Below are 5,938 nucleotides of genomic sequence, written 5' to 3'. Positions count from 1 at the left end.
CTGGGCCTTGTGTACTTGCGATGTTTATTTACATTGCTGTAATCATATTGAATCGGTACAATTTTAGATTATCGGTATTTTTTTTTTTTTTTTAGTTTATTTATTTATTTTGAGAGAGAAAGAGCACACATGAGCGGGGGAGGGCAGAGACAGAGGGAGATACAGAATCCGAAGCAGGCTCCAGGCTCTGCACTGTCAGCACAGAGCCCGACGCAGGGCTTGAACCCATGAATCGCGAGATCATGACCTGAGCCGAGGGTGGATGCTTAACCAACTGAGCCACCCAGGTGCTCCCCTTTATTTTTTATTTTTTTAATGTTTATTTCTTTTTGAGAGAGAGAGAGAGAGAGAGAGAGAGAGAGAGAGAGACACGGTATTATTCTTAATAATCCAGTCCTGGCTGTGGGCTACACCCCGTGCTAAGAGTTTCACGCCATGTAAGAGCTTCATTTAAAGTTTATCATCACTCTGTGGTACTTGCGTCATCCTTCCTTCATGGATGAGGAAACTGAGGCTCAGAGCAGAGGCTCATACCCGTCCTTTAACATCGAAAGACCATGGGATTCGGGAGCGGTTGTTCGAAAGCCACTGATTGTGCGATTTGGGGCGAACCACGTATTTTTTTCTGATTCTTGCTTAGTGATTCCTACCTACCTCCTGAGACTGCTCAGGACTCAAAGAAGTGATGTATCTGAGGGTAGTTGATAAACGGTGATTTTTATTGTGATCAAAAACAACAATCACAACCCTTCCTTAATAATTCTGTTGTTGCATTTAGATCATCTTTTATTTATTTACTGACTTTGGTTGTCAGAGTGATGTTGCCATGAATATCTCTTCTACCTTTATTTTTTATGTTGTTCATACATCCCTTAGGACAAAGGGATATATTATGGAGTTTTAAGACGGTTCCTGGTATGGATTACCAAGAGATGACACCAGGTCATACGGCTACCAACGGTGCATGAGGGGACTAGTTTCACTGCGGTGTTGTAATGCCAAATAATTTCTTTCATTTTTTATTTTTTTATTTTTTTATTTATTTTTCAATATGTGACATTTATGGTCAAATTGGTTTCCATGCAACACCCAGTGCTCATCCCAACAGGTGCCCTCCCTCAATGCCCATCCCCCACCCTCCCCTCCCTCCCACCCCCCATCAGCCCTCAGTTTGTTCTCGATTTTTAAGCGTCTCTTATGCTTAATACCAAATAATTTCTAAAGTCCCTCGAAGGTAGTGGCTGTAAGATGCTACACCATCATTTGGGTGGACATTTGCTCGATGATAAGCGAAGTTGAGCATTTCCCCACATGCTTGTTTACTCCTAGCGTCTCTGTTTTCATGAATCGTCTTCTTCAGTTCTTTGCCAGTTTACATATTAGGGATTTAAGTTTTTGGTGTCAAGATACATAAACTCTTTACATAACAGAGAAGTGGACCCTTTCCGTATTTGCTGTGAATCTTTTCTCCAGATGATACTTTCCCTTCGGTTTTAGTTCTAGCCTTGCCAAATGGTTATTTACTTTCAAAACGTACAAGCTGTCCATCCTTTGTAATCTCTTCCAAGTTAACTTATAAAGTTATTATCCCTTGTGCTGGCGTGTTAGCAGCACACATGCTAAGATTGGAAGGATATGGAGAAGATTAGCCTGGCTCCTCGTGCCGGGATGACCCCCACATTTGTAAGGTGCTCCATGTTTTTTATGGTGTAAGAAATATATCTCAGTGAAGTGGTTACAAGAAAAAAAAACCTAGAACTTATCTTGCCTCTAAAGATCTGAAGCAATACAGTGAAACAAGTTCCTTTCTAGAGGGGAGGGTTTTATTTAAGTTTTCTTATTCATATTCACTGTGATATGTGACTATAATTTTCTTTTTGTGTGTTTTACCTTTATCAGGCTTTAGGAAGAAGATCATGCTTGCCTAATGGACATAAAGGTACTCTTATCTCTTTTCGCACTCGGGATGTTTTATACGACATCGGAATTATCTGCTTCTTAAAAGTGTGAAAATTGTTCTTGTGGAAACGCTGGGACCAAGTACATTTTTTAGGTTGTTATCAGATAATTTCCCCAATTTCTTCCTTGGTTATTATTCTGTTTAGATTTATACTTCTTGAGTTATTTTTAGTAATCTATATTTTTGTAGAAATTATTCATTTTTGAAGATTTCCACTTATTAGCCTACAACATCCTCATTGGATTTGGAGGAAAAAATCTATTTTCTCCATTTTTGTTCTATCTCCTTCCTCATTTCTAATTAAAAATGTTCCCTTAATTATATTTGTCAGAAGTTTGTTTATTTTCAGAGTCTTATCAAGAAAACAGCATTTAAACTACTTTATCATTCTCCTGCTTTATGTTTTACAATTTATTTATTTTAGCTTTATCTTCCCTCACTGCTTCTTTTAAAATTGTGTTGCCCCTTAACTTTTAAATGGAACGCTTTGTTAATATCAACTTGGATAATCCCGGCCTGAATAGGATTCTGAAGACTGAAATGAGTTAGGGGGAGAGAACGTGATGCATTAGCATATGTTTATCAAGCGGCCACCAGCCAGGGCTACCCGAGGGCTCACCAGCCAGTTCAATAGAGGGAAATACATTCGGGAAGTTGGAAGTCCTTGTGAGGTGTTGGGTGCCTGGTGGGAACCGTAAGCACAGGTCTGACGAGGAGCCACAGAAGGCAGAGATGGGGAGGAGGAGGGGGGAAGGAAGGCTCTCCTCCCTCCAGCCTCCTGCCAGTGCCTCTCTTTGGCAGAAATTAACCAGAAGCCGCTGGGCAAAGGAGCCTGGGAGGTGTAACTGGCGGAATTGGGGCCGAACGGGGAAGGACAGCCAATGGACCTGGGAACAGACAGTGATCAGCACCGACACCTGCCCTTCAGCGTGGTGTGGTCAGAAGACTTTGTGATGCTGGAGACATGGCATCGCTGGCACCAGGATGCTATAGACTCTTTGTTAAGTCCTGCTGGGCTGTAACCTCTACACGCCTTCCTCCTTCTCGCTGTCTCTTTTCTTGCTTTTCCATCGCCAAGCCCATTTGAAAAAGGGAGGTCAAGTTTCTGTGCTGGCTCTTTCCTCAGTTAATCCCCGCCCCCCTCCCCGCCCAACGCCCGCTTTGGCCACCTTACCACAGGCTGGATCGAACCCGGACCTGCGTACAGAGGTGCCCGGCCCCCCAGCTGTACTTCTGGCTTCTTTGTTCAGCTCCAGACCTGGATTTCTAGCTGTCTAATGGGCACCCTGGATGCCACAGAGACCGTGTAAATGGAATTTATGACGTTCTCTTCTCCCCAGATCTCTTCTGTCCCCTGCATTCCTTTGTCAGTCGATAGGATCTCCTCCACCCCTGCATCAGAGAGGAACAGCTTGGAGTAGCTTTTAGTCCTTCCTTCTCCCTCACATCCCGTACAGGCTTCTGCCCATCTGCTCAGTTCTGTGCCCCAAGGCTGCTGTTTCTTTCCTCCTCCCACACTGCAGCCACACCAGCTCTGGCCTCGTTATTGTCCCCTGGCTTCTAATGGCCCTTCTCCCTTGTCTAGTCTCCCTTTGTTCTAGTACGTGCTGCACACTGATGCCAGAATGATAGTTTTGGAACTACAAGCTGATCATGTCACCCAAGGCCATAAACTTCCAAAGCACCTCCAAGTGGAAAGGATTCGCCCAAGTGTCTTCGCTGTGGGAACAGCTCCTGTCTCCTTTTCCCACCGCTGTCATTTGCCACTTTGGGTCCAATCATGCCAATCTACTTTTCTCTCCCCAGAGAGTGCCAGGGCGTTTCATAGTCCTGGGTCTATGCCCATGCTTCTTTCTGATTCTGGAAGGCAGCTGTTCTCAAAGTGGGTGTCCAGACCAGCATCAGCATCACCTTGGAATTTACTAGAAATGCAGATTCTTGGGGCGCCTGGGTGGCTCAGTCGGTTGGGCGTCCAGCTTCGGCTCAGGTCATGATCTCTTGGTTTGTGTGTTCGAGCCCCACGTTGGGCTCTGTGCTGGCAGCTCGGAGCCTGGAGCCTGCTTCTGTGTCTCCCTCTCTCTCTCTCTGCCCCTCCCCTGCTCATGCTGTGTCTCTCTCTGTCTCTCAAAAATAATAAATAAATATTAAAAAAAAAAAAAGAAATGCATATTCTCATATCTCACCCAGACCTACTGAATCAGAAACTCTGGAGGGGAGGCTTGGGAATCTGGATTTTAACAGCTCCCACCCCTGGGTGATTTAGATGCAAGGTAAGGTCGAGAACCACTTGACTTCCCCTTGCACCTGGTACCCTACTTAGTTACAGATGCCGGCTTAGCTTGGCCTCTCCAGTTACCTCTGAGGTCACCACTCCTTCTATCTTTCTTCCTTCCTTCCTTCCTTCCTTCCTTCCTTCCTTCCTTCCTTCCTTCCTCCCTCCCTCTCTTGTCTCTCTTCCCTCCCTCACTCCCTTCTTCCCTCCCTCTTTTCCTTCCTTCCTTCCTTCCTTCCTTCCTTCCCTGTCTTTCTTCAGTTTTTGCAGGAACTTGACCAGTTCCTTTCCCAGAGCTGTTAAATCCAGCCTATTTATTTAAAAAAAGTGAGTTTCTCAAAGGCAAGACATTCTTTTACCTTCCCAGGTCCTAGAATGCTCAATACATGCACACACACACACACACACACACACACGAATAAATACGATATACAATTCAAAATTATTTACCAAACACTTGGATAATGTTTACAGCCAGGCATTGTCCTGAGCTCTATGATAATTTAAAACCCTTTCATCCTCGTTAAAACAAGTAAGCATTGGAAGCTGTTCTAGTGACCACTTTCCGGATGAAGGATTCGAGGCGCAGAGAAGTGAAAGGAACTCAAAGTCACGCAACCAGTGAGCCGTCGGGCTGTGGTTGGAGTGTGGGCAGTCTGGCTGCAGATTCTGGTTCTTGATCTCTCTTCCGCACCCCTCCTTAGCAGTATCGGCTGTGTTCAGAGGCTGTGCAGAGACGAGGCCTCTGGCGGCCAACCATACTGCCCTGCACTCCAGAAGTTTTTTATTGGACTGTGTTGGGCTCCTTCTTCAGCTAAGGTGGGCCGTGTGCAGGTTAGCTTCCTAGCGGGCCCCTAAGTTCTGCTCGGAAATTTTCCTCCTTATCGGGGGAGACGCCCTGGGCTGAGGGTCTGGAAGAGTTTGTTTTGAGGGCCAGTTACCCCCCACTGGACCAAGAGGCCTGAGGATCAGGCTGAAGTCATAGTTTTTATTTTTTATTGCCTTTTTTTTTTTTAAGTTTATTTATTTTGAGTGAGAGAGCATGCCGGGGAGGGGCAGGGGGAGAGAGAGAATCCCAAGCAGGCTCCGCGGTGTCAGCACAGAGCCCAACCCGGGGCTCGATCCCGCAGACCGGGAGATCATGATCTGAGCTGATGTCAAGAGTCGGATGCATAACCGACGGAGCCACCCAGGTGCCCCGAACGTTGTAGTTTTTCACCTTGACTAGGTCAGACCACTTCCTGAGGCATTTGGAGACGTTTAAGAAGATAATGCAAGACAGTATTCTCCTCAGGACAGCATCGGCCCTGCCCAGAGAACGGCTGGCTTAACCAGAGATTTAGAAGTCGGTTCTCGTTCCGAAGCATCCCTCCACTCCCGTTAGGTTCCTTGACGTGCTGGATTACTGGAATCCTCCAGATGGAAAGCCCTCTGTCAGTACCCGGTACTTAAGACATCTGTACCCGCTGTTTAGCACTGCACCGTTTAGCGTGAAGGTGCTGGGGTGGGGGCTACCATTGGTTTGTGGGAATCTCCTCCAAGAATCGGAGAGAAACGCTAAGGCACAGGCACGTGAAGGATCAGGACGGGGTGTGATTTTATATATTAGCATACAGTAATTAGCGTGGGTTCAAGTGTCAAGCTGAGCGATACCAACAATTAGAGAACAGGACAGTGTGTCATAAGACGCAGACTCCGTGTTGTGA

The 5,938-nt window shown here is 46.0% G+C and overlaps 1 non-coding gene across 1 annotated transcript; it reads left to right on the top strand.

Moving 5' to 3' along the window:
- The first annotated feature begins 1,593 nt into the window (after nucleotides 1–1,593).
- Nucleotides 1,594–1,703, top strand: LOC122210395. The gene has a single exon (XR_006198043.1). It is a non-coding gene; the product is annotated as a U6 spliceosomal RNA (small nuclear RNA).
- Nucleotides 1,704–5,938: the final 4,235 nt, after the last annotated feature.

The sequence above is a fragment of the Panthera leo genome, chromosome E3 (assembly GCF_018350215.1).
Source record: "Panthera leo isolate Ple1 chromosome E3, P.leo_Ple1_pat1.1, whole genome shotgun sequence".
NCBI lineage: Eukaryota > Metazoa > Chordata > Mammalia > Carnivora > Felidae > Panthera > Panthera leo.
The sequence above is the reverse complement of the archived record's forward strand: the minus strand, read 5'-3'. Positions and strand labels throughout refer to the sequence as shown.